The sequence below is a fragment of the Gobius niger genome (assembly GCF_951799975.1).
Source record: "Gobius niger genome assembly, chromosome: 16".
Classification (NCBI taxonomy): Eukaryota; Metazoa; Chordata; class Actinopteri; order Gobiiformes; family Gobiidae; genus Gobius; species Gobius niger.
This window is the reverse complement of record NC_136867.1, coordinates 2,651,206-2,666,358: the sequence shown is the minus strand read 5'-3', so window position 1 is coordinate 2,666,358 and position 15,153 is coordinate 2,651,206. Positions and strand designations below refer to the sequence as shown.

At 42.8% G+C, this 15,153-nt stretch overlaps 1 protein-coding gene across 4 annotated transcripts in view; it reads right to left on the bottom strand.

Annotated features, from left to right (window-relative positions):
* luzp1 (leucine zipper protein 1) overlaps positions 1–15,153 on the bottom strand; it is a 76,302-nt gene that overhangs the window by 39,518 nt on the left and 21,631 nt on the right. Inside the window, exon 2 of one of the 4 annotated variants that reach the window (XM_079573185.1) lies at positions 3,093–3,143. The exons of 1 other annotated variant lie outside the window; for it this stretch is intronic. The gene's annotated coding sequence lies outside the window, so the exon portion shown is untranslated. Of the gene's footprint in view, positions 1–2,735; positions 2,934–3,092; positions 3,144–15,153 lie in introns of those variants that run through there. 2 more of the 4 variants (XM_079573186.1, XM_079573187.1) reach the window with 2 other exon arrangements.

The following is a 15,153-nucleotide window of genomic DNA, read 5'->3' as shown; positions in this document are numbered from 1 at the left end:
TGCATTCTTACAAGAGGAAATCAAATGGACATTCAACCCCCCACATGCTGCCCATCATGGTGGAGCATGGGAAAGATTGATAAGATTGGTCAAAAAGATTCTCACATCAATCCTAAGACAACAGCTAATAGATGATGAGACGCTGCAAACTGCCTTAACTGAAGTGGAGGCTATATTGAACGATCGGCCAATAACAACTGTCTCAAGTGACCCAAATGACTTGGAGCCGCTTACACCTAACCATCTCCTTCACCTCAAAACAAAACACACAATGCCACCTGGAGTTTTTGTGAAGGAAGACATGTATTCAAGAAGGAGGTGGAAACAAGCACAGTATCTAGCTGATCTGTTCTGGTCAAGATGGACAAAAGAATACCTCCCCCTAATGCAGCAAAGAGTAAAATGGCATCACATTAGAAATAACCTTCAGACTGGAGACCTAGTCATCATCATGGATGAATCGGCACCAAGAAATTCATGGCTGATGGGTCGGGTAACGCAAACCTTTCCAGACTCTCAAGGACTTGTAAGAAGTGTGATGGTCAAGACTAAGACCAATGTTCTGCAACGACCAATAAACAAGTTGTGTCTGCTTATGGAAGCTGCAGACTAATCACAGATGAACTGTTAACTTCAAGAAAGAAGTCACCTAATAATTCCATGTTTTCTGGTTGACCTGTAAATACGTTGAAATGTGGAAATACTGCCTATTTGCGTTTTCTTATGATAAATGAGATGATTTGGCTCCCCCTAGTGTGCTAGATTTGTAATTGTTTTGCTATGCTGCAACAATTAGGGGCCGGGATGTTGGGGCCAGTTTGTTTGTTTTGGAATGATATGATATATGTTTTTGTTTTGTTTTTTATTTATTTGTGACCTCTGACCCTCCTTCCCAATCAGGCAGCCTTATCAGCTCACCTGTGGGCAGTTTGTGGGTGTCAGTAGTTGGGGAGGAGAGGAGAAACTGTTTTGTAACAAATTGATGAAAGAAAACCCACATTTGTCAACCACGGAGAATAAATACTATTGTTTGAACAGCATGCTGGATCTCCGCGAGTGCTTTTTGGGCTATTTGAGTTACAAACCTCCTCTACAAAAAATGAACAAAGACTGGCCACCACAATGACGTTTCCTCACAGTTTTTACCGAGGTCTCCCGCTGGATAAAACTGGTCCCCAGCATCACGGGCCTGGTGGATGTTATATGGACCTTGTTCTCCTCCAACCTTCTCGGACGAGCGTTTGAGGTCAGTATTGGAGTACGCTCCTGTGACCTAGTTCCTGATGCAAGGTGCCGGCAGCACTCCTTCAGCCCCAGACCATGACACTCCCACCACCGTGCTTCACTGTCAGCATGAGGCACTTGTCCACTAGTCCAAGAGGCCATAGTACCATGTCAACCAATTAGTGCACTTCGCTCCCAAAAGTCACAGTTGCTTGTGATTCCACGCATTCTCAAAACCACAATAAGAAGTAGAGCTTTTCGCTATCAAGCTCCTGTCTTATGGACAGGACAAACACTGTCCCCATTTTTAAGACTAGGCTAAAAAGGTGCCTTTTTGAAATGGCCTATGGTCAGGTCAGCTCGGATGAACTGACTCAGCTCTTTACTGTATTTTATAGACAGCGTTCTTTACATACAGTTCAGCGGCTGAGCAGGCTGATCCCCTGACTTTTCAAACTTTATAAACATTCAGATCATAATACAGAGTGTTTGGAATTTCTGTATGGCTGTATAGTTTATATGCTGTTTATGGTGCTGTTATAGCACTTTGAGATGCACTGTGTGCGTGAATAGTGCTTTACAAATATATTGATTGATTGATTGATTGATTGATTGATTGATTGATTGATTGATTGATTGATTGATTGATTGATTGATTGATTGATTGATTGATTGATTGATTGATTGATTGATTGATGTTCTCCTCACCTGTTGTCACATGCGTGACATCATCTGCACACAAATGCTTATGTTGGACTCACGAGACTACAGGACATGGCTCCAGTAATCCAGTCTTCAGCAGACTGTTTGGAGGCTTTAGGGGAATGTTTTACTCCATAAAGTTTAGGATTTGTTCGTATGTAAGAATCTGTATGAGTAAGAATCTCACATACATCATTTTATAAATGAGACCCCAGATATTTGAATCCATTGTTATGTGACGCTGCAGAGGGAAACGTGCCATGTGCAGAAACACATTTTTAGATGTGTTCTCTCACACAAACATTTTATTTACATTGTAGAGCCTTGGCCTGTCGCAATAATGACTATAAATATACTATATATATATATGAATGCTGTCACAGTACTGAGCATCAGTCTGTCGTCTCTGTGCGTAAAACGGGAGCCCACAAATACATCATGCAGATACCCCCAATTCCACCATATTAAAGGAATGTATTGAGTGTGCCGGCTCATGTATCCCCATCGTTAATAGATCAGTGATCCACGACTTTCAGAGGGAGGCGGAGTGCAAACAAGACGGCACACTACAGCCACAGACACTTTTGGTAAACTCGAAGGAGAGTTTTTGTCAAGGAAAGCTGCAACACCAGCATTAGAAATTATTTAAGTCACTAATATTATTTACAGCAGTAATTAATTAATGCCAAGCCTAGTAGAGCCCAAATTATACCAAAACTGAAGCGTTTCATTGTTTGTCTGTTTTGTCACACCAAAGATCTATCTTGAAAAATTGGAATAAAGTGCATAATAAATCTATGTAAACCTACAGAAGACGCCTTGGACACATATTGACCGATTCCCACACCACACCCACTGTTCTATCCACACAGTATGGGCCACTCCGAAGAACAGAGGAAGGAAGAGAGGGGCCCGCCACGGAGCCAGCAGGAAACAGCTAAGAGGAGGAGGCATGGGCAGAGGAAGAAGGAAGAGTGGGAGAGGAAGGTGCTCCGAAGCAGAATTCAACTTGAACAGACCTTGCATCGCTCACCATGATTTTTTTTCTGTTGAGCCCTCGGCATTTATAAGAATTGTGTTTTATTTTTATTTTAGAATGTTCAAACCTTTAAAAAAGTGTTTTAAGATTAACAATGTTGTTTGTTAGGAAACCAAAGGAACTTTACTAGTCACTTACATTCTCCAGTTATGATGTCCGTCCTGACCCCACCTCCATCCTGTGCAGAGAGAGGGAGAGAGCATGGGGTTAACACAAGTGTCCTGTGTGATTCAAATACTGTCCAAATTTGTTCATCGACACCCATCAAGCTCCACATTCTGCCCCATCCGTACGCATGAGCAGGCCGGCTTTGGCTCACACTACAACAGGCCTATTCAGCCCTGGCCAGCACTAGGGCCACTCTGCTAAAATATACATTTGTCATGATTTTCAACGCATTTGTGCGGAAAAACTTGCATTTCCGCACGTCTTACTGTTCCTGAATGCTTTCCCTTTGTGTGCTTCCCAATGGCCGCTGGCTACCCTGCTTTTTGACAACGACACTGGGGGCCGCCATTGCTCTGCCATTGCTGAAGTACCTCCATATCGCCGCTAGGCTCCCATTGAAAAGCATTGGACTTTAGACACATTAAAAACAACTTTAAAGCCTTTTTTTTGGAATTATCTAGAGCTAGATATTCCTCCTGAGATAACGCTGGGTTAGTTACAATTAAGGAGACCAGGCTGGTTTTCGTAAGAAGAATTTTTGAAATCTCGTACTTAATGAGGGTCGGACTGTTAGCATTGGAGCTGCGCGAGCTACACGTCATCCAAGGGCCGAGTCTACAGTGAAGATCCCGCCCTTATGTCCTTTTTAGGAACATGCTTCGTCAGAGCTGGGGAGGAGGAGTCTGTAAATCAGCCAAGATTTATGGTAAACGGGGAGGAGTGAGGAGAAGCTGTCTATTTCAATATACAGTCTATGGTGCTTCCACATTGGTTCCTCAGTGGCTATATATCATTTACACTTACATCTTAAACTGAAATGTTTTTTTTGTAAATATTCTTCCACCTCTTCCATTTCTGGGTCGTGAAATTGCACCAGCCCCTTATGGCTCCCCCTGCAGGTGGTGGGTCCACAGGAGGACGGCCTCATTGTTCTAACCAGGCCTGTTGGTCTAAGGGGCTTCTGAACCACTCTTTGTCTGACCCGTCACTTAGGACCTGTTTGCCATTTGAGACCCTACCAGGGGCGCGAAGCCCCCGACAACAGAGCTCCAGGATCATTCGGGCTCAAACCCCTTCATCACGTTAAGATGGCAGTTCAAGGAGGGTGCTTTTCCTCAGTGGGGACTGGGGAGATTGTAAGAAGAGTTGTGAAGATGGATGGAGCCAAATACAGGGACATTTTGGAGGAAAACCTGCTGGAGTCAGCAAGAGAACTGAGGCTGGGGCGGAGATTCACCTTCAGCAGGACAATGACTCGAAGCACAAAGATAAATCTACAATGGAATGGTTTAAAGACAAACATATTAATGTGTTAGAATGGCCCAGTCAAAGTCCTGACCTAAATCCTATTGTAAAGCTCTCCTTCTAATCTGACAGAGCTTGAGTTGTTTTGTAAAGAGGAATGGACTAAAATGTCAGTCTCTACATGTGCAAATCTTGTAGAGTCAGACCCCAAGACTTGTGCTGTTATTGCAGCAAAAGGGGGTTCCACAAATTATTCATTCATGCTGTATGAATACTTATGCACGCCCCACTTTTCGGTTTTCTATTTATTGTTGTTTCATTTTGCTTTCACTTCACAGTTGTCTGTTACTTGTGTGTGAACGTTCAGTAAAACATGTTTTTATGTTTATGGTTGTAAACATGACAAAATGTGCAAAAGTTCAAGGTGTATGAATACTTTCAACACTGTATGCTCATTTACTGCATGGGACTCCCTTGATAAAACCTTGACACCCCTTGGTCACCCCTGGCAATAATGTCTAGGACCACCGCTGGCCACAATCAAACAGCCAACACCGTCATCATCATCATCATTATCATCATCATCACGGGACGTAACAGCAGACGGGGGAAGAGCGGCAGGTCAGCCGAATGCTCGGAGAAACCCAGTGTCCAGAAACGTGCTAAGGAGAGCGACAGATATTCCATTACAGCAGCATGCCATATATCTCAGCTATGGACTTCTGAAAAGGGGTCTGGGCTGAATTTGCAGGAGCAGAGGTTGGGATAGGGAGAGGAAGAGGAAGGGGGGTATGGGAGGGAGAGGGTTGTTCCATGGGAAGGAAACATTCCTGTAAACTGGAGCGGAAATAAACAGTGGGGAAACAAACGCCACCAAACTGAACAACTCACGGAGACAATAGCAGAACTAATATCATTCCAGCTCATTTCAGACCTCACTTACAAATATGATGCTAATATTGACATTTAAAAGTTTCTTAAGCTTCCCAAGCCCATTGGCCACCACAAATCGTAGTCACACCAACAAAAAGGCAGGGTGAGTCAGGTGTCTTGCCCAAGGACACAGCAGTTTACCATTCCACTCAACCCACCCACCTGAGCAACTCAATCCAAAATCTGCCTCGATCTGCCAGCTCAAACTGACTTTTGCCCTTCAGTGTTTTCTCACTTTAGGCCATGGCCCTGCAGGAAATGTTATATCAATTCATCATTATTGAGTCATCTCGACCAAGTACACCATGCCAAAAAAACAACAACGCAGTGACGGTTAGTCTTCTAACTTAATGCTTCCGAGGAAGCTGATGATGAAAAATCTGAGCACATGATGGAAGTATTTTGAAGGATATTTTCAAAGATAAGCCTAATTTTTTGGACATATTCTGTGACATAAGGCATGACTTAACATACAGTATGTGTCTCACTCATTCCAACACCAGATGTTCAATGAGGAGCAAGACGTTTTTTAAATTAGCCAAATGGTAGATTTAACAGTTCATTTAACAGTACCGATCATTGTCAATATTATAAACATAGATCACAGTGAAATGACTCTATAGGAGGAACGTTAGGCTCATGCCATGGTTTCTGTGCTTGATCAGAGAGAGAGTGGTATTGGAATTCCAAAATGTAAACATATTGGCTTCTTGTGACACATGTCATTAGATGCAAATGATTCAGTTTGTTGAGCCCTAAAACACATCTCCGATTAGTAGAGACATTCACAAAAATAATCTTCAACTTCAAACTTTTGGAGTCTTTTGGAAATCTTTATTTGATTCTTATTGTTAGTTCCCCAATGACATAAACAAAGCCACCTTATACACACTGTATCGGACAGTTTATTTTGAAGTTTTGTTTTCCGGTGTGGAGGTGGTCTTGGCCCTAGCTGATTGGGGAAATAAGGTATATTTTTATTGTACGGTCAATTCTTTGTGCTACGGTATGATTAATTCACTGATATTTTTATATAGCTCTTACGGTGGTGATTTTGGAAATAAAAGGAAACGTGTAAAGGAAAACCCACCTGTACGCTCATTCATTCAGCTGGGAGCTAAACACACCATGGACAACACTTTCTGTCATATTACGTGAGAGATATGGGCCCCGAGATGACCTCGGGGCATTTGGGTGGACGCCATAGAGCCATCTTTAAACATTTTTTCTCACTGACTCCACCCAAAATCAGAGCTCACTAGCTCAGGCCTAATATATTACTGTTTCTCAATAGATATATATCAGAAATGGACAATTCGAGGGCCATTTTCTCAAGTGCATTTTTCTCCTATTGTGGCGACCAAAAGTCTTGTACTTGACAAGGTCATGTTATAGAAGATTTTTCAATATACAGTTTGTAGCCTTATTTATTGAATTTTGAACCCTAAAACAAGGTAAAGTTTGTAAAAATCACCTCAGTAATCTACAACAACAGTTTCCAAGTGATGTCACTGTCCAGCAAAAAAACACTTGTCCCCACAGCTATGGTCATCACAACTAGAGTGACCAGCTGTACTGCACAGCCCTTTGAACCTTTATCCTCAAGTCCCACATATTTAATGTTTGGGCTGCACCATATCGACAAATAATGGCCATTAAGGCAAAATCAGGTGACGCAATCTCCATATAACAAGAAGCCTCACTGCTCCTGACGGGTCACCCCAGCGGCATCACAGGATGGGTCAAATGTAGAGGACAATGAAGTTCACCTTAACCCTAGGGTCTTCCCTCTGACTGAGACACATCTGTTGCTCCTTTAAACAAAAATGCATGGGAGCTTAAAAATAAACTCAAGTTCCATTTAAGTCATGATTCTACAAATTCACTTCCATTACAACCTTGTAACTTACCCTGGTAAACAAACGGTTCTATCGGAGTCATTATCTTAAATAAGTTTTCATTTCTCAAGTCCATGTCCAACCAAATCACACCACGAGTCCCACTTTCACGGCTTTTTGAGGCGCTCACCTGAATTATAACCACTGTGACTGCAGACACTAACAATCTGTGTGAACTGATAGATCTCCTTTATCGCCTACGCTGCCCCGTAAGCCACTAGTGACAGACACAGAGTCCAGTCTTTGATCCTCCTCTGCAGCCTCCCTGCTCCCTCTGCAGCCTCCCCATCCTGCTCCTGCTAAACACATTATTCCCCCTTCCCCATCTCCACCCTGCCCAAACATCAACACACAAACGCTGCTGAGTCATGAAAAGTCCTACAGCGCTCTACACCGGCCCAAGGCATCGATCCACTGAGTATGATCACAGCTGCTCCAGTCTTATGGGAGCAATCCAATAATGTGGGTCTGGGTTCCAGCAGCTGACCAGTGGCTGACCACATGTTCGTCTGCATTTGTCCGTCTTGTTCTGGGGGGGAGGGGTTTGAGGGAGAAAGGGGGGGGTTTGTGGGGCGTGGGTAAGTGCAAGGCGCGTGTAAATGGAGCTCGGTCATTTCATGCACTTGGAGTGTGCAGTACCTGTCTGTCCAGCCTCATGTCATGATAAAACCCTCATCCAAACATGTTAGTAATCCAGTGACTTCTTTATTGGTCTGTGTCTTTTGTGTTCATATTGAAGCATGTACAGGGGGGCAAAAATATATAAAAATATATTTTGTGACCCTGTCAAATACGTTTTTCCCCCACTGTAATTCCTGTGATCAGAATGCCTGGGCTCTGCAAGGAATTTCATACAACCACAGGCTGCGCTGTCACAAAGCTTTTTGGCTCCTCTTTTCCTCTTTTTGGTATTTCCGTTTTGCCTGGAAAAATCAAAATGGCATTTATTTTATGACAGATATTTTCGTAATTGAAAAATACCTCATAAGGCTCAACCCTCCTAAGATATGACTGTAAACTTTACTGGAAGTGGGTACCTCTCCAGCTCGTCTCCATGGAGATGTGACGAAAGGCAGTAGAAATTAAGATTTGAACAGGTTAGTTTCTCATCCAAATCAAGTTTCAAGTTTCAAGTTTAATGGTTTTGTATAGCCCAATATCACAACAGAAGTCGCCTCACAGGGCTGCACCAAACATCATCAAGGCAATAAAACAGAGCAATAAATATGACAATTAAAAGTTCAGGTAAATATAATGGCAAATATAATGTCCAATAGGAGGTAGCGACGAGCGGCGTTGGCGTCCCCCGTCCTTAGACTCTCCAGCACGGCAAGGAAAAACTCAAAAACCCGGCAAGAGAAAAGAGAAACCTTGGGGAAAACCACAGAAGGAGAGATCCATTCCCATGGATGGACAGGCTATAGAGACCCAGGCCGAAGGATCCAAAATCCATTCTTTTATTACACACTGCAATAACAGCATTGTCTGTGTTGAGCTGGTCATTAGGAGCATGTACACAGTGTACCTTTAACCTTAAAAGAACAAAAAGGTGGGAAACTCCGCTCCCATGAGGCGGGCTGAGCAGCAACAAGTCTCCACAGAGCTCCAGGGCCTGTCAATAAAAACCTCTGGCTTAAACTTAATTCCACAGCACAAGCACCAGCGTACGTGATACCCAGCCCAGTGTTGTCACATGGGTCACAGCAAAACTTTTTGGAGCCAGGCTTTTAAGCAGTGCTAGGGAGGTGTAAAGTCTCCATTGGAATCCGTTTTACAAAGTTTCTTTTGGAGTCACTCCTGGCCACCGCTGGGGGGTGGTATTGCAGCAATGTCAGCTGCCACCCATACACAAGCAAACAGGAGGCGGGGTAGACCAATCAGTGAAGGGGGGGTGTGTGTTGTGAATGGTCTGTGCACGTCTACCAATGAGGACAGCAACACTTTGTCGGACAGTCTTGCACAAATATTGTGATTAGTTGCTCACATTGTCATTGTAATCTTTGTCATTTATGAAGAAAATAAAGTTGAAATAAACAATTTCAAAAGTGCCCACACATGACTTCGCTTCTCCTATCTTCCTCCCTTAGCAGTATTTCTGAAAAGTCTTTACCTCGTATGGCAGCTAAATAGTTTGTGAAGGAGGTGTGCCATGCTTCATGTTCAGTTTGTTTTCTATAAATTTGAGCTTTCGCACAGAGGAGCGGCTATGCAAAGTGTGGCGCTCATTTTGCTTTATGAATGAGACCCCTGTGCTTTGGGCACTGAATTAAAATGATATGATGCACTATCAAACTGTCTCACTTAAGTTCACATGTTTCAGTCCCTTCTGATCATTACATTTACTCTTTTTTTGGTAGACACCAATACATTTACAATTTAAGCATAGTATAAGTCTCATTAACTATTTTTAATCCTTTTTAATATAATTTTAGTCAGCAAAAATAAGACTTTAAAATCCTGACAACATTTTTGAGTCAACGGCTTTAACACAGCTCTAAAGTACATGGTCAGCAGCTTTTAGACATAATGAGACCCATCCGTGAGTAATGAATATTTCCATTCGCAGTTGCCACATTCCTGAGTCTTGTTTGCGCTCCGGCGTGGCACGGTGAAGTTATTATTACGTCTCACGTTGTCACTTGGAAAATCATTTTGAGCTCTTAAATTTCACAGAGAACGAGTCCAACCTGTCTCTAATGTGCTGCCTTTAAGTACTGCAGCCCTGCCTTTTGCAAACCCAGACACAACTCCACAGTGTCAGACTGTCACCTGATAACCTTCTCTGGCTCCCATCACCAGCAAACTCAGGCCGGGCACGGGCAGGCTCCATGTTCGTCTGGGAGCTGGATATCGGCTCTGAGGAGTTACACAGTTTGAGTTTGTAGAAGCACCACAGATACTCCCAAGCTCAGGGCCAAAATACACAGCAGCCATAACGCCCCGGACAAACGGCCCTCTAGCAAAGCACCGCAGTGGCTATTTCAGGTCCAAGGGACTACATTTATACAGCGTCAACACTGGGAAAAGTGACGACATTCGATGTGGTAATCAAATCCTTTTCTTGTGGTAGAGTAAACTTCATTTGGCACTATACCTCTACATCTGTGACATAAAAATACACCATGTCTGTTGTTGTGTGTCAAAACATAGCACATATTTCTCTTCTAGCATCAGCGGTCTGCCTGTTCAAATGTGTGAAGCAGTTGAAGCCCCAACAGCTAGTGCGCTTACACAGAGTTTAGCATCATGACCGTCAACTGATGAAATCCTCATGAAATGAATAATCCAATATCTACAGGGAGCCGTCTTTGTGGTTACATACACCAGGAGGTGAGGTGGGAAATAAAACATCTGCACTGTAAACTTAGTTCTAAATGGAGGTATTATGTTCTGAACACCAAAAACACAGCCTTACCGGTACATGAACGGTGCAGTTTAGCAAACTCATACATGCAGGGTTTTACTGACACCTACTGACAATAAAAATAAAAAAAACAGAGCAGCTTTTAAACATTTCTCCTTTATGTTTTCTTCAAGACGTGACTTTTGCAAGTCTGGTGTACCTGATTTGTTCTGTTCAAAGTGTGAGCAAGCAAATTAATTATATGCACGTTTGAAGCCTGTGTACAGCTTTGAGTGGTGGCAAAGTAAAGCGGGGGGAGCACCCCCAAAATAAATGACACTCATTAGATTCAGCTTCTATCTTCCATCGCTCAATAACAAATGAGGTGAAGGCAATGCAACAAGATCTGTTTTTTGAGTCAGGAATCTCAGATTTAAGGAGGCACAAAATATCGGATCACAATATTAGGTGAAGCAATATCTGTATCGCAAGGGCCCAAAGTCTTTATCTGGCTTTTTTTTTGCAAACTCAGCCTAAAACAAAAAAAATGCATGGAGCCATTTTAGTCTGGTGTTGGTGCTTATTTGGTGTTTTTGTAGTCTTGATTTTATAAACACATTACTCAGATTTGTTTCATCAAATAAAACACACACAATTGAATTTAGGATTTAGACCGGGGTCCCCAACTGGCAGACCTGTGTCCAGATCCATACCTCCAGAGGCTGGACCCCAAAGCCTTTCCATCCTGTTTATATACTTAATATTGTTTAATTACACTGAAATAAAATGGCAAAATGATTGATTCATTGATCAGCTCTGCTGTGTAAATAGACAAACTGTCATGTTTTACATTTGTAATAGCAATGACTGCACATGTCTGGACCCTGGACATATGTCCAAAGTTACAAAAGTAAAGTTTGCGGACTTCGAGTCGATTTAGAGAAATATCACAATAGTACTGTATCACACTTGTGTCCCATATCGGGTTTTTTTCCAATATTGTGCAGCCACTTCCCTGTGATCTGTCACGTACTCAGAGCTCAACAAGACTGACCAATAGGAGTAGTCTGTATCAAAGCTGCACAGACGGCCCAGTGAAGCAGGACCGCTATAGAAATACTGATCACACTTGTTACGATCAATACTAGGCGCTATTCACATACTGATAGAACTTGCTGCATTAAACATTACAATATAGGCCTATAGTGGCAATCTGTAGCCACAGCTGCCCTGGGGCACATGGCAGGGAAGGCACGCAGACACAAACATACACAGCTCCTCTCAGCACACTTCCTGGAGTGACTGTTATGGGGCGAGCCCATGAGAGCCTATTGTTTCCTTTTAAGGTCATTGGTGGAGGAAAGTCCTGGCGTTGTCCGCGGTGCCGCAGCAGAGGGCTGGCAGCGCTGATAAAACAAGTACTCACAGGCTTTTTCACTGAAGACAGAGAGAGGGAGCGGAGAACAGACTTTACAGCGGCTTCTATCCGCACCATTTTAAGTGCAGGGCGTAGTCAACATATTATAATGTCTTCTAAACACTCTTTACTTTGCTGATACTTGCTTCATTCATTGTTATACGGTGGTGCTCCTCTGTGTATTTACACAAGGGTGAGTTTGGAGTCAGAATTGGTGGGGACACTTACACCCCCTCCCCACAAACAAGAAAAAAAAAGAAGAGCATAACATCTACAAGCTTCTTTCCTTAAACATATTAATTTGACATATTTTTGTATATAACGGCGCTCAGTCATGAAGGAACAAGCCGCTTCTGATCAAATTAAACTACAAGCATTGAGTATGTCCACTCAATACAATAAGCTCCATAAATGGACTGTGGTGCAGTTGTAACTCGAAATTGTGAAGAGTGTTGTGATGCAGATCGTCCGCTTTTTGTGAAGTTCTTGTGAAAGATCTTCACATGTGCCGCATACACTACAACAGACAGGCGAGCAGCAGGACTAAACATTTGCTCATCATCGTATGGCTTGAAAAAGCTATGAAAGTTACACCCATGTATTCACAGATCAAATAGCTACATGGGCTAATCTCTGCCAGCAGAGGATGATATTCAGATATTAGGCCTGAATTACCTCCTTATTTGTTTTCCATACGTTACCATACACTATAAAGTACAGTTAAAAACTCCTTCAAAAGAGCCCACATCGACCCTACTCGGCACCGGCTGTTAGACCAACTCCCTTGTCAGTCACTAATGTTCTAAATGTCTGTGTAGTTTCCAATAGAGAGTGACCACAACAATGTGCACTGACTGAAACACAACAGACATAACAAACTACTACAAGAAACCAAACACTTCTTTGACCACTGGAATTTTGTTTTTTAGAGTCTAAAGTAGCAATATTTACTTCTGATTTTGTCTTTGACCAAAGCGCGAGTGCGCTTTATGTTTCAGCTGGAAGAGTTTTGTTGAACACAAAGAATGGACATTGTCATAGGATACTACAACAGTTACAAAATATCACATCAAGTCCAACATACTGCGGACAACAGCATGTAAAAGTGTGCAGTCTGGATAATAGGCCTGAAGGCAGATGGAGAAAGTCGAAGGCTAGCAGCAAAAATGCCTGGTATTTGACCATGTTGGACAGTGGGAAAGGAGCCCCAGCTCAATAACAGGCCTGTGAGCCCGGAACATTCCAAACTCAAGGTGAGGATAAGGACTTCTCTAAAAACTGTTTACTGGGACACCTTTAAGCTGTGTAGCCTACATGCAGTACCGCAGTAACCATTTTATGTAAACTTGTGGAAAAGAAACACATTTCAGGCACGCAAGAAGCTGGTGTTGTTAGAAAACAAATGGTGATTTGATCATTTCCTCCTGTAGCGTTAGTTCAGTGTGTGGTTGGTCTAAACCAGAGATCTCTAAATGGCGGACCTCGATCCGGACCCACGTGCCAACCTGTCCGGACCCACACGTTGGAACTTTGGACCCGACCCTGACTCCCCTCACACGGGCAGCTGTGTGCTCTCTCTCCCTCTCTGACCACAGACGTACTGCCCCTATGGGTCATTTGTACTTCAAATCAATGTGTTTTCAGGGCTTGACTTTAACATTGCTGTGCCAGTCTTTTTTAAATGTTGCTCGCTGCTTCTCGCTGTGAGTTTTCCATTGATAAAATTAGAGAAATAATGATGAAAACTGGTGACACTAATTCAGTTCAAAAAACAGAATTTTTCATTTCCACGAAGTGAAGCTGCCTGGACTGGGACACACAGTAGCACCACCTCATGACATCAGCATTGGGGATGAGTGCCTTCAGGTCTAGGAAAGGACACTGAATATGCAAAATGAAGGAAAAACAGACCAAACAACTCTGGGTCTTTTTCATTCAGGGACAACATGAAAACAGAATTCGAAAAAAATGTGCCACAGTTCAATAGTTTTACAAATGAACTTGTTTTCGCCCTGATTTGTATTTTTCAACGTGTCGCATTGACACTACATTGAGAAAAATCTCAATATCATTGAACCACTGTGGGCAGAGCTCAAACGTGCAGCTCATGCAAGAGAGCCCAAGAATTTACATGAACTGGAGGCTTTTTGTCATTCATCCATAACTTCCACAAAAGACTCCAATCTGTCATTGATCTTTCATTTTGATTTATAATGAGCAAACTCAGTTGTTTCATCATAAATGGCTACACACAACCACTGACTATGAGTGAAAAAAAAAACGTTTTGTGTTATCTTTAACATTCTTTCAAAAATAGTCACACAAAAAAAATTCTGCCTGGAACTGTTGAGCACAACTCTATGTAATTAGAGCTCTCTGCTTTGGTTCCTCCATAACATTAGGCAAATGCAGCAACCCTCCAGCCAATAAGAAGCATGGGTTTATAGGGTCTTGTGTCCCCAGGGCCCGTTGGCTGGACCAAGAGGACGATAACGCATCTCATTGGACAAAGATGCTTCCAATCAATCACACAGCTGTGTTTGAAAGGTTGCGGCAAAAACGACTGATACAACTTTTGTTTTTGTTCATGAATGGCTGAACTTTGGTGTAATCAAAGAAGTGTGTTTCATTGAGGATGTCGCAGTTGTTTATTTTAAACTGGACTGAAACTGAATGGCCTGATCTTGGATCATCGGGTTACTCAAAACTGGGGCTTGTCTGGACTGTCCAATGACCAGTGGAGGACACCAGGCTCTGAAACAAGGTCAAACCCAGAAGGCGGGGCACCGTTTCAGAGGATCAGAACAACACTGAAGGCAGCCCGTCAGTGTTACGGTTTCCCCTACTTACAAAAACATGCTGGTCAGGTCGGCCCACAGTGGCTCAGGACTAACACCTGAACACAATTTCATTGTGACAAATAAAGCATTTGCTGATTTAACCTCTTACTCACAATAATATCGTATTCGCTATATTCAAGTTGTTATTGGATATTGCAATTGTTCTTATATCGTAGCCCAGTCCACATTAGTCTTTGAGTGGATCAATCAATAAACAACAAATGTCCCAACCTACTGCTGATGAAATTCATGAAGAAAGTTCTCAGGCTGAAAACAGTTTTCAGAATGTCCAGGTGGGAGGCCTGTGGAAACTCCAAACATGTCAGCAGTGGAGCTGTGAGCGA